Below are 13145 nucleotides of genomic sequence, written 5' to 3'. Positions count from 1 at the left end.
TAGGCCACCTCATGCGGTTTAAACTCGGCTTCATCGATTAGGTGTCGGACGTTCCTAGAAACAAGAAAATGCCAAGACGCGCAAATGAAAGGACATCTCCGGCATGAGCGCTAAGTAGACAGGTGCCCAAAACATGGACGTGAAATTTGTCTGAACTATTCTCGCTAATCTTCAGATAAGTGGCCACGTTAACGGCAGAAACTAAATTTCGTGAGTGAGAAGGACAATAGAACGTAAGCGGTTGCTCGGGCAATATTTTGTATTCGCTTGTTGGTTCCAATATTGGTTATAATCGAATTCCTTTGACTGGGCTTGGGATTGAGCGCAGTTTACGAATATTTGAAAGTAATACTTAAGCATTAACTGAATTGAAAACTTGTAGTATTGCAAGGGATGAATTCGCTCCTAAAATAAGTAGCCTAAAATAAGTTAGACATATACTGCTTTGCTGTAAAAGATGAGGCACTACTGTTTTTTGATTTTTTTTATGTTTAAGAAAATATGTTGAAATGAGAGAGAAAACCTCAACTATTGAAACTGCATTGTTTTGGGAAAGAGGTTGGCTCAACCGTGACTGCAATAAAAAATCTTTCCTTTGTTTGTCGAGATAGAAATAAACAGCTTTTTCTATTTATTTTTATCTGTTAGATACGCAGACCCTTTAAGCTCCAAGCAGGGCGAGCATTCACATAACAAGTCAAGGGAACAAAACATTTTGCGAAGTACAACAAACGAAACCTTAAAGAAAACTATTGTGAATTTCTCTTGGTATTGCTCATGCAAAGAGTGATTGGTTGGATGCATTAAAAGACATATTTGTAGTAAATTATATGTCAGAGAGTGGTGGTTGGGATGTCCGCTTTTTCGAGTCAGTAAAGGAGATAAATACTGTTTAATGTCCGTGGCAACGTGGATATATTTAGTAGCGCGAGAAAATTGTAGAAGAATAAATTTTTTCTTCGTGGATGAATGAATAAAGTGAGGGTATCTTTATGACATCAGAGAGATATTATAACTTTATAACTGGGAAACTTTGGAATAAATGAATCTAGCCGCCTTTCGTTGCTGGAATGAACGGACCGCATACAACAGAATCAACGAACACACAACACACAATTATTGCATATTCAGGTGTAGGTAGACTAAATCAGAGATAGCTAGATGAACATAAATAGAAATACACTTGGAGTGTTACAAACTCATGCCTCGATAAGGTTCGCTTCCTCAGAGAGTAGGAGGAATATTTTTAACCTGATTGTTCCAGTATAGATTATTTGTAATTGTTACGTCTCCGTAATTGTGGTACGGGACTTGAATGGAAGGACTTGAACAAAGTTGACGTGAATGTAATGGGCCATTTTTATAGTTTATCCAAATAAGAGCCGATTTTCGAGTAGTATGAGCAATTCCCCTCCGGTTACCACGTGGCGGAGAGACACAGATATAAGAAAACATGGCAGATGATGGATGATATATTTACATTATGTACAAGCGGCCAAGACAGAGCGCGCATAGGCTGCACACTAGCCACTCCTACGTCGTTGTCGTGCATGGTGGGCAAAGATACCATGGGGGATAGACGGCCATATTCCCTGACGCAAACCCCCAGTTCGAGGGCGAGCGTCCCGGGAGAGGGAGCAGTCACTGGGTGGGTGGAGTGAAGGTGCAAATGAGAGAGAGAATAGGGAATAAGTGTCAAAAAACTCTTGCTACCACAAATGACGATGGAGAGTTCTGTGAGCAGCGGTCCCAGAGCAGCGATACTTGCCGATGCAACGAGGCAACGTCCCACAGCCCTTGAGTCACACCAGAGAACCGGGCAGAGGATGGGCATCGTCTTGTTCGGTCGCGACTGGTCACGTCGGCAAGTGTCGGGTGATCATTGGCTGGGGAAACAAGGCTCGGGATAATCACGTCCATGGCTCACTGGGGCTGGGGTGGACCGACGTGATCCAAGATTCTTGGTGCGTTTACTTCAGGCGACGAGGCTAGGCGAGTATAAGGTCCAGGATGGTCTGCACGCAAAACCTCTGCCAAAATGTTACGTGATGGCAGGATATAGATTAGACAAACCATGGCAGATGATGAATGATCTATTTACAAGCGGCCATGACAGAGCGCTCGTCGGCTGCACATGAGCCACAACTTCGTAGTCATCATTGTCATCCTTGTCGTGGATGGTTGGCCACGACAGCATGGCTTTTGTCCACCATGTTCTGTGACGATATTAGGCTAGTGTGAAGGCCATCTTGATCATTAGCAAATGAAATACATTTATTTTAAATGCATTCATTTGTGAACCGCAGCAAAATAACGTATAACCCGACAGCAAATATTACTCTTCAATTACCCAAAAAAGGAGTCAGTATACCATTTTGAGGTACGCCCGAATTGCCTGGAAGAGATTTCTTTAGATGTGCTTACAGTCTGTGATGTGGAGGACACAGTTGCCCAACAAATACTAACAATAGCAAAACTAACCAACAAATAGTAACAAAACTAACCAATTAAGAAAGGCTTTCCTATGTCATCACAATTATATTACCGTGCGACGCCGTGCCGAACGCATTGCTCCAAACTAGAAGGAGAGGACAAATTTTGCCGTAATTTATAATGTCGTAGCGCATAAATAAATTCAAGTTACTTGGAGTGTTTGTATCCATCAACCTTCCCTGAACCATTGTTTCACAAGCGTAGTACTGAATATTCATGTGACTAATCGAGTATATCCAGTAAAATTGTCATGTTCTATGATTTAGAATGAAGAAATGTAAAGAAATGGGGCGATGCGTTGGTGCACGGATTTGTGGCCTTTGTACGAGATTTCGGTGCACGTTCAAGATCCCCAGTGGTAAAAAATGTATCCGGAGCCCTCCACTACGGCGCTCCTCATCGCCTGCGTTGCGTCCGCGCGTTAAACCCTACGATCAATCAACTGGTGGCCTTTACTAAATATTGGCACCACTCGCGCTGCCTACTTGACGTCAGCCATTTTCCAGACATGAGCTAATCATCGAACAAATATTCGGCAGATCGTCTTGAAATGAATGCCTTTAGCAGTGACACAGATACAGGGCCATTAAAGTTGAGAGCATTTTTAAAATGAGGCGCTTAAATGTATGTGAAGGCCACCTCTACGGCACCGTTATGCGTCCATGGGGCCACAGAATGAGCGCTAATTGATGATGTAGGTAGCTGAATTACTTAAATGGAATAATACATATTCAGTGACTGCAGTAAGCAGGCATGTTTGCTTTAAAAAGTTAGACGCAATTGTGTTTCTACACAGTTTAATTTGGCACAATTCTTCTAGCGCATCCATTCTCCAGGATATCGAACTGCGAAGTTTAATTGCCGTTTGCATGATTCCGCAAGCAAGACAGTGAGGAACAGCGCGAAACTGTTGGCGTTTGTGACATGCCTGCGGAGTAGGGTATTTAGTATCACAACGAAGTGGAGTCGTTGGCGAAAGTAACAAGTGCACCTTTTCAGTCTTGGCTTGCGTAATGGCGAGCTGCAGTACTCAGAACCGCTGTTTTTCCTTGAATTCGCTAGCAGAGAGTGAGAGAGGGGCGGTTGATTCCAATATTTATTCCAAAGTAATATTTTGAAGTTCTTCCGTTTACAAACTTCCTCGTCCGGAAGGTAAATTAGATGGAAAGGTGATCAGTAGCCTATTTCATGTAGTAAACATCTTTTTGTTTTGAGTCCAGCAATCTCACAAATAGCGTCTAAAAAGGTGGCCTATTGTGCACAGTGGAGGCCGATAGCAGTTTGGATAGCCACATCACTTACTTTCAGTGGATTAGATTGATCAGCGGAGTCTTCAGGAGCTTTACTTAATGTGTAAATTTTAGCGCAGGTCCACGCGGTGCTTTGCGCATCGGACTGCTCACATGGTAAAATGGGAATACCAAGAAATTAGGGGAGCCGAACAGAGCAGCCTAACAAAGATGGACTTCTTACCGAAGCCGTTACTATACTTTAATAAAGCGTTGCCTTTAATGAACATTTATTAAACCTTTAATGTTACTTTTTGAGCCAGATTCGTAGAGTTCTCACAGAAAGGCAGCTTTGTTATGGCGCACTGAAAAGACGCCCTTATTTGGGAGAGTAGTTCGGTCAAATGTGCGCAAATATTCATTATAATTCTCCGGCCCGCTTGGCGTGCTACAAGTTCGTAATTATGTCTTTGCGATTTTTGGCAGCTACATGGAAGAGAAGCACAGTGGTCGGTTTCGAGTTTAAGTTTTTTTGGTGCCTATTTTACAACCGCGTCAAATTTCCAAAGATGAGAAACGCTGTTAGCTAGGTTGTCCCAGTGTCTTGTTGTTCAGGAGAATTTTAATTTTTCTGATCTTTTTGTTCGGAGTCGGATGTTTGGTGCTGAGCTCTTGCGTATCCGTGACAATTTCGTTAATGTTCAATTGAGTTATTAGAGAGTTTTAGCAGTCCGTCCGTTCCGTTCGTTACGTTGTTACCGGGTTGACAGGTACCGGTCTGCGCCTGCGCGCGCGGAAGGGCGAGGAGGCGCGGACATGGCGAAGGCCGGCCAGTGGAACTAATCTCCCTACCGTGACGAATGCCCAAGTGCCGCGACGGGTCCCGGTCAACACGCTAGCTACGTACGCGACGGAACGGACGGACTGCTAAAGCTCTCTATTGAGGTGACCATGTTCGTTTCCTGTGGGTTACCGTCGTTCGGGCTAAATGGTGGTTTAGTAGAGCTAGGTAAGTCAGATGGCGGATATCTTATGTTATCTGAAGGCGCGGCCCAACGGGTGGCGTTTTTTACGTTTGTTGGCCGGCATTTGGGTATTTGCTGGGGCATATTGGGTTTTGAGGTATGTGACTTTGTTTTTATAGTATAAAGCCTAAATATTAGGGGGCAACGCGTTCCTTTTCGAGACGGGGATTTCACTAAAAATTGTACAATGCATGTAATGAAAAGAACAGCCTATGTGCCGGAAGTTATGGCAATTTTAGGCACGAGCCTTTTTGGTTGGTAGGGGGACACTTTGAGAGTTCTCAAGTAATATTTTACCGAGCCTTGGAAGATACGCTGATTTGACAGTTTCACCTACGTGTAAAGCCCTACCACGGTGGGTGAAGTATTCCGCGGAGTTCGGCATCCGTTTGGCGCAGCTGTTTTAAAACTCCCGCGTCAACCTCCCGGTCATGCGCAGCCACGCCACGCGGCCGAACAAGCCTGCCTCCTCGCTCAGCCAGCGGGGCAGAGCCAGGGGTCACTAGATGCGGTTGACCATCTACGTCGTTTCTTTGCACCCATGGCCCATCAACGCGATGGTCACCACTGAAAAGGAAGTATTTCGTTTGCGGTGTCAGAAAGGAAGGAGCATCAAGGACTTTTTTCCAGCTAAGTCTAGCGCTCGGCAAAATAGCCAGCGTGCGCGTTCAGCAAGCAAAATATTTCTCTTCAATTAAATTCACATCGTAGGCGTGGTCGCGCAGCTGTACAGTAGGCCGCGAGCTTGTTTCCTTCTTTGCATGATTATAGTTGTGCACCCAACGGAGCATACAATGCCGTAAACGGTTATAATTGATATAACAAAATGACGGATATAACGAAATATTAAAGTGCCCGTTCAACTTCGTTATGACGCAGTTTGAGCGTACTGATTTCACGTAATAAAGAATTGAAATTAATAATTACCCCCATAAAAACGCAGGCTTCAATAACGTACTCCATATATTCCACAAAAATTACTGTTCAAGACAACGAATCACCAAGAGGTAAAAGTAATAATCATTTCATCAATACGCACTCAACAACTACACAAACAGAGACAATCATTAGGTTCTCGCAGCGCGTAAAGCATCTTAAGTGCAGTAATGTGATGCTCTTCGACACATTCTCTAAATAAAAAGAGTGACGGAAATTTTTTAAAAAATAAATTGGCCTATTCAAAAATGTTTGTGTGATAATTTTTCTCAATTAGTTTCACCGTCCAGCACAGTATTATTATTTGTTTTGAGAAATTCATGACAGTTGAGTTTCAAAAGGTTTGAAGGAGTGATGCTATCAACGAAACTTTTGTCGCCAAGTGCAGAAAAAATATGGAAGTACGTAAGCGTCCTCACTTGTTTGAAGGCGGAAGGGTGGCGGTACTTGTTACCAGTTTGTTTACGGCTATATCGTATTTAGGACCTCTCTTCGCTTTTGCTCCTTTGGCTGTTGGAACGAATTACTCCGACCAGTCTCGCTTCTGCTACGCCGTGTTTGCGTCTGTTTCGCCGCTTTCATTTCTTCGACTTATGGCGCGGATTACATCTGCAATCAGGCAAGCACGCGCCACTGCCTCCTAAAATTAGATCTTTGCTCGACTAGTGTGCACCTGTTCTATTACGTGCCATCACCTGCAGGTACAATGCGGCCAGAATTCTTCCACGAATGTACAGTTCTAAATTAAAATTTTGACTCTTCTGAAGCAGTCACATTTGTTCCCAGAAGCTCCATATTACTGGACAATCCACCAAGTTGATATATCTGCTAGGAAGAAAAAGGCGCCCCCACAACTTTTATTCTTTAGATGTAGTTAAATGTAGATTGACGGATTGTTGGTAATTCCGTTGTTCTTGAATTGGCGCCCCCTCGATGATCCGAGAACCGGTGGTGCAGTCGAAGACAACGAGGCCTATTCCAGTGGCAGTAGACTTTAATGTACGGAGAGTCAGGGATGTAAACAGTGCGTGAGACGACGGCGTTCACCCCGGCGTGCACCAACACAACCGTCCCTCGTGTCGTCCCACCGCCGTCTCTCCCAGAATCCCCCGATCAACATCAAACACAGCATACGTAAATCACAACTTCATATGCTGCCCAATCACAGCCAAGAACCCAGGTACTCTCCATTCGCCCCGACTATTCATCCTCGCCATTGGTCCTGCCTGAATCCCGTCACCTCCTCACCCTACTGCCCCTTTAGGTGGAGGAAAGACGTTCTCACGGGAAAGGAAGAGTCACCGCCCTGACAGCCACTAAACGTTACCGCGACGCCATCGCCGGCGCCTGGCTTACTGAGGCTAAGTACTGCTAGACAAGGCCGGCTCCTCAGATCATCCCAAACAAACGCGCGCCGCGTCCGCTGTCAAACGGTGTCGAGCATAGATCAACACGGCGACGTCTCGTCCCGCTAACGACGGAAGCGCACTCGGTGTGTCTCGCCGCCCCGCGCCCCCGGTACCGTCCTCAGCCGACAACAACAACAGTGAGGGAAACAGCAAAGCATTGAGCCGCCGCCGCCGCCGGCTTTAGGCGCCGGGCACAACTCCCGGGCAATTTTCCTCTCAAGCAGCCCCCGTCCGAGTGAAAGCGGTGGGAGGCGAACAATGCACACTGCCGTCGCGTTGCAAAGCGGCTCGGAACACAGGAAGGTCGTACGCTGACCCCTACTCGCAAAACTTACACCACAACAAGGTAAAATAGATCAATGACATACACCAAATTAACTCCTCCCCCCTCAAGAATGTTACCCGACACTTGCTGTCCGTGTAACATGACAAGAAAAAAAATAAATCTACTCATTCTGTTACAATACCATTACATCTGTCAAACTCCAGCCCTCCATAACCGTTGGACAAAGAAAAGCATCACTCTACACTATTCCCCTAATAATCAAGATAACATAAAACATACTTTTAGGAAAGTACACGTGAAGTAAGATAAACAAAAATACGCCTCATATACAACACATCGCAACAACCCGAACATGCAACCATGCAGCGTGCACCATTGGAGAGGCCCACACGGCATGCTCCTGAGGTCTATTTGGGAATCGCATAGCACCCCTCAAAACTGACGATACTGCTTCACTGCACACCAACGTACACACACACACACATCACCCAAAAACACCTTACACTCCTATAACACCACAACACAAACCCCGCATCAAGGGAATCAAAACTCTTGAGGTCAACAATTCTATCATCAGCCCAACAGAACACGTTACTGCAATCGCATGTGTTTAATAACCACCCAAATGGGCCTGGGTTAACAGCGTAGAGTTATTCGTCATACCCTAGCCGCGATAGGGCATCCGCTGCCTTGTTCAAGGAACCCTTAACATGGGCGATTTCCAAGTTGTACTTCTGAAGTGCGAGGGACCAGCGCATGAGCCTTGCACTAGAAGGCGCGGAACGGGTCAGAAAGGTAAGCGGATCGTGGTCCGTCAAAATCTTCACCTTATTACCGAAGAACCACGTGTCAAGGCAGCCCAGAGCCCACACGATAGCGTACGCCTCTCTTTCTATGGCGGACCATTTCCGCTGACCTGGGGTAAGCTTCTTACTCAGAAAAGCTATTGCCCGGTTAACTCCGCTCTCTTCCTGCGAGAGGCATGCCCGGTCGCCACCTCTGACGCGTCTGTCGCAAGACAGAAATCCTTGCGGGGGTCTGGCACAGTGAGTCCCGGGACGGCCGTTAGTGCTTCCTTAACTGATTCGAAGGCAGCTTGTGCCTCCCCGTTCCAAGGCAAAACATTCGGGACCCGCTTGCCCGTAAGCGCTGTCAGCGGAAGCACCAGGTGGGAATAGGCGGGAACGTACTCACGGTAATAATTGAGGAGCCCGAGCATGCTTCTCAACTCGCGCTTCGTCCCCGGTGGCTTCAGCTGCTCGATCGCCGCAATTCGGTCCGGATCAGGGGCATGCGTACCAGATCCCACCACGTGACCCAGATACTTAACATGCGACTGCGCGAATCGGCACTTGGAAGGGTTCACCGTAAGCTTTGCGTCCCGTATCGTCTGTAACACAGACTTCAAGTGGGAAATATGGTCCTCCCAAGTCTCCGAAAACACCGCCACATCGTCGATGTAGGCGCACGCATACTGGCGGTGGCCAGCGAGGAGTCCGTTAACTACTCTCTGGAATGTTGCCGCGGAGTTTCGGAGCCCATAAGGCATGACCTTCCACGCATACAGGCCATTATGAGTGGCAAAAGCGGTTAGGCTCTGAGATTCCTCCTCAAGGGGAATTTGCCAATACCCACGGGTCATATCAAGCACGGAAATATACCTAGCCCCAGCTATGCTATACAGAAGCTCAGTCACGTTCCCCATTGGGAAGCTATCTGCTACCGTTACGGCGTTAAGGCTTCGGTAATCCACACAGATCCTTATGGAGCCATCCTTCTTCAGTGCACACACAATCGGGTGCGCCCCCGGGCTGTGCACAGGATATATAAAATCCCATTCCAAAAGTTCGGTTATCTGCCTCTCAACCTCCTCTCTCATCGCCATGGGAACCTTGTACATGGGCGGGCGCGCCCGGGTGGTTCCGGGAATTAGCGTAACGCGGTGTTCGCCTACAATGCACTTCCCTGGTCTATCCGAAAAAACATCACCGAACTGCACCAGGACTTCCTTAAGTTGCCTTGCCTGCATGGCGTCCAGACTAGTCATCTGGAAGTCGGTTTTCTCTGCTTTAGCCGACTCTTCTATATGCGGGGCCGTTTCTATGTCACCAAACTCTGCGTCTGTCCCAAACACCACGCCTACGTTGCTAGCTCGGACGTAGTACGGTCGCAACTTGTTCGCGTGGACAAGTCTCTCGTTACCTTCTTCATCACGTACTACATAGCTATCGTTGCGCTGCCTCGCTTTTATTGTGACAGGACCCGTCCACTTTGGTTGCATCTTTCCACCGGCATCCGTCTGCACAACCAGAACCTCATCCCCTACCCTAAATTCCTTCTTCCTGGCTCGCAGGTTATACTTCTGCGTATAGGCCTGTTGAAGTCTCGAGCTTCGTTCGTTGACCACCTCGGCCGCAGCGCTCATTCTCTCCCTCAGTTCCATGAGATAGCCAATTCCAATTCCAATTCCATGTTCCCCCCCTTCCCCGTCAGAAAAAAAAAGAAAAAAAATGTGGGGAACAAGACCTGCTCCAGCTAGGCTATGGCAGGTTTAAAGCCAATATAAAATAAACAAATAGGGCGAAAAGCCAAACAGACATTTTTAAGAAAAACCAATTTGATGATTAAAAAAAAATACCCCGACGTACGTAACAGCAGGACAACCAAGCAAAGTTTAAAAGACTAACTAAGCGCGAAGGAACATCAAACAAAGCATAGGGAAGAACGTTCTCAAGTCAGTTCGGCACAAAAGATCGCACAACGTAGCAGTTCCACTCTCAAGTGTGTACAGCACCCTCAAAAAAAAAAAAGCCCGAGTCAGAGCTGAGGCGGCATTATCAACTCTCACAGACACCAGGTCACACGCTGTAGCACAAGGACCTTGGGCACACAATATCGCGGAGGTGCAGTCCATGGGTGGCACGTATCTAGGTGTTAGTTCTACTAAAAAGGCGGCAAGCGGGGGTGAAGGTATAAAAGAAACACCGAGAGAGAAAAAAAAAATCACTGAACACACGTAAGCGTCACACCTCGGGCATAGATCGGGAAATAAAATCGGTGAGGTCCATGAGAATCTTCACGGCTGTTGAACTGTCCAAAAGGTGACGAAGCTGTGGTGGCTGTAACGGTGAATTCGACAGCCGACGAAGTCTCTGAATATAGCTGGCCGTTTTCGGGCATTCTGTTAAATAGTGCCCAACCGAAGTGGCAGGCGCACCGCAGAAGCACTGACAGTTTGGTGTGAGTTGTAAACGGTGAAAGTAATGAGGAAATCGACCGTGTCCAGTTATCAGGTGAGCTAGCTTCTTGGAAGGCGGGAAATAGGAAGGAAGGTCCAATACACTGGGAGTCCATCGATATAATTCAGTGTCGCAGTTGTTAGTACTCCACGTCTCCTGCCATACCAAGCGACCGACCTTCATCAGCAAAGAACGCACTCTGGTTCTCGACCACCTTCCACGAACCTCCTCTCCTCTTGTGGCAGCACTGCGGGCGACAGTATCCGCAAGCTCATTCCCCCACACACCAGAGTGAGCTGGCACGTGGTATATAGATACAGGCAGTAAATTTGAGAGCCGGGAAATATTTTCTTTTAGGCGATGAATGGTAGCGGACTGATTAAATGGATTATTGAGAGCCAATAAAAGCGAAAGACTGTCTGAGTAGATACTGACGGGGCAGGAAGGTCTGTCGTCCAAGAGAAACAGTACGAGTTGTTGCATGGCAATCACCTCGGCATCAAAGGAGGTGGTTGGACACGCCAGACGGAACCTCCTCACCGCATACACATGGTCTGCCCCATTCAAAATAACAAAGGCTGCTCCTGATGCAGTCGACGTGTGTGATCCGTCTGTGAAGGCGTGCAGAGTGGAGAAGTACAGCCTGCGGTTTGCTTCCGTTCTGGTGAGACGGTCGTAACGGACACGAAGTCGTCGCGCAGGGTGTGTGTCGACCTTGATGGGCAGGTCCACATCAGAAGGATCGAACGATGCCGTGTTGAAGGTCACTGGTTGCTGGTGATGAAACAATAGAAACATGCGCACTGTGATGTCTAGGTGGATGTGAAGCGGAAGCGCATCGGCAAGGACTTCTAGGGCGGCGGTCCGTGTGGTAGTATACGCCCCGGTGACGGCGAATAATGAAGATCTTAGCAGCGAGTGTACGCGGGCTTTCAGTAGATGGTGTTGGTTGATGTGCCACCATGCAGGCGCTGCGTATGAGACTGCTGGAAGGACCACAAGGTGATGTAACTGACGGAGATGAGATCGACTGACTATGGTATGCATGCGGGCAAATCTTGTGAGCGAAACTGCCATCTTTTCAACTGTGAATTTCAAGTGGTTTGTGTGCGCCACGAATGTGAGGTGACTGTCGAAAATCACTCCGAGGAGTTTCATTTCCGTCACCTGCTTGATAACTGCGCCGTTGAGCTTGATGGTTGGTTTCCTAATAGCCCCGCGGTCACCTTTGGAGACAAGAAGGCAGGAGCATTTAGCGGGGTTCAACTTTAATTTTGCGGCTCCGGCCCAAGCAGTTATCCTAGAGAGGGCTACGTCAGCAGTCGCCTCCAATTGTCGACGCGTACGACCATGAATAATGATCACGGTGTCATCCGCATACGCTTGGATGTATGCATCTTGAGGCATGGGCAGGCAAAGCATATCATACACGTATGCGTTCCACAAAAGTGGGCTGATAGGAGAGCCCTGAGGAGAGCCTTTTGAAGTGGCATGGGTAGTGCTTCCTGAAAATGTGTCAAAGGAGACGGTGCGACCCTTTAGAAACGATTCCAGGAGCTGGTAGATGTTGCGGGGGCAATGATGAGATCGGAAAAAATATAATAATCGGGGATGCCAGATGCTATCAAATGCGCCTGTAAAGTCTAGTGAGATTACGAGTGAAAGTCCCCCACTGTCTTTATGCTGCTGCAGTCGATTGCGTAAAGCAAATAAGGCAGACGTCGTGCTTTGACCGGTAGTGAAACCATATTGCTGCGGATGAAGTAAGCGAGATCGTTGTAGGAAATAATATAAGCGGCCATTTAACATTCTTTCCAAAAGCTTGCCAATCATAGATGTCATGCATATTGTCCGGTACGAAGAAGGTGCAGTGGGTGAACGTCCTGGTTTTAACAGAAAGGTGACACGTGCTTGTTTCCAGTGGGGGGGAAAGTGACCGTTCGCGAGACAACAGTTGAAAAGACACAGTAAAAAATTAGGAATATGATGAACGAAAAGACGAACCATGGGAGTTGTGACATCGTCGAGACCTGGCGCTGCATTAGCATTTAAATTTCGAGAGGCCAATTGCAGTTCTTCTAGCGTGAATGCATCATCTTGTTCTTCCGCGGGGTATGGAGTTGAAGCCACTATGGTTCTAATTGCCATGTGGGCCAGGGTGTCATCACGTTCATCAACAGGAAAGTGAGTCCGCATAAGCAGATCCGCCGACTGTATTGTGGATGTTGTCGAAGTGTCGTCCGTCACATGTAGTGAAGGCAAAACAGAGGGCGCTCTAAACTGGTTAAACGCCACATTAAAAGGTGGTCCAAAAAGGTTCTTGCCGGACGCTCTCGAGCTCGCCTGTCGCACAGCCTTGTCTTTTGCAAGCTGAATATTTTCCCTGTACGCAGCAAGTCGCCGATAGTAAATGAATTTGTAATCCGCTCGTAAAAAGGGGTCGCGACACTGCTGGTACCGGCGGCGCAACACTCGCACGGCTGATCTCTCTCTCGCAATGGCGTCACTCCACCACATGTTTCCCTTGT

The sequence above is a fragment of the Haemaphysalis longicornis genome, unplaced genomic scaffold, assembly GCF_048455015.1.
Source record: "Haemaphysalis longicornis isolate Haplotype H1 unplaced genomic scaffold, Haemaphysalis longicornis Haplotype H1 scaffold_2, whole genome shotgun sequence".
NCBI lineage: Eukaryota > Metazoa > Arthropoda > Arachnida > Ixodida > Ixodidae > Haemaphysalis > Haemaphysalis longicornis.
The sequence above is the reverse complement of the archived record's forward strand: the minus strand, read 5'-3'. Positions refer to the sequence as shown.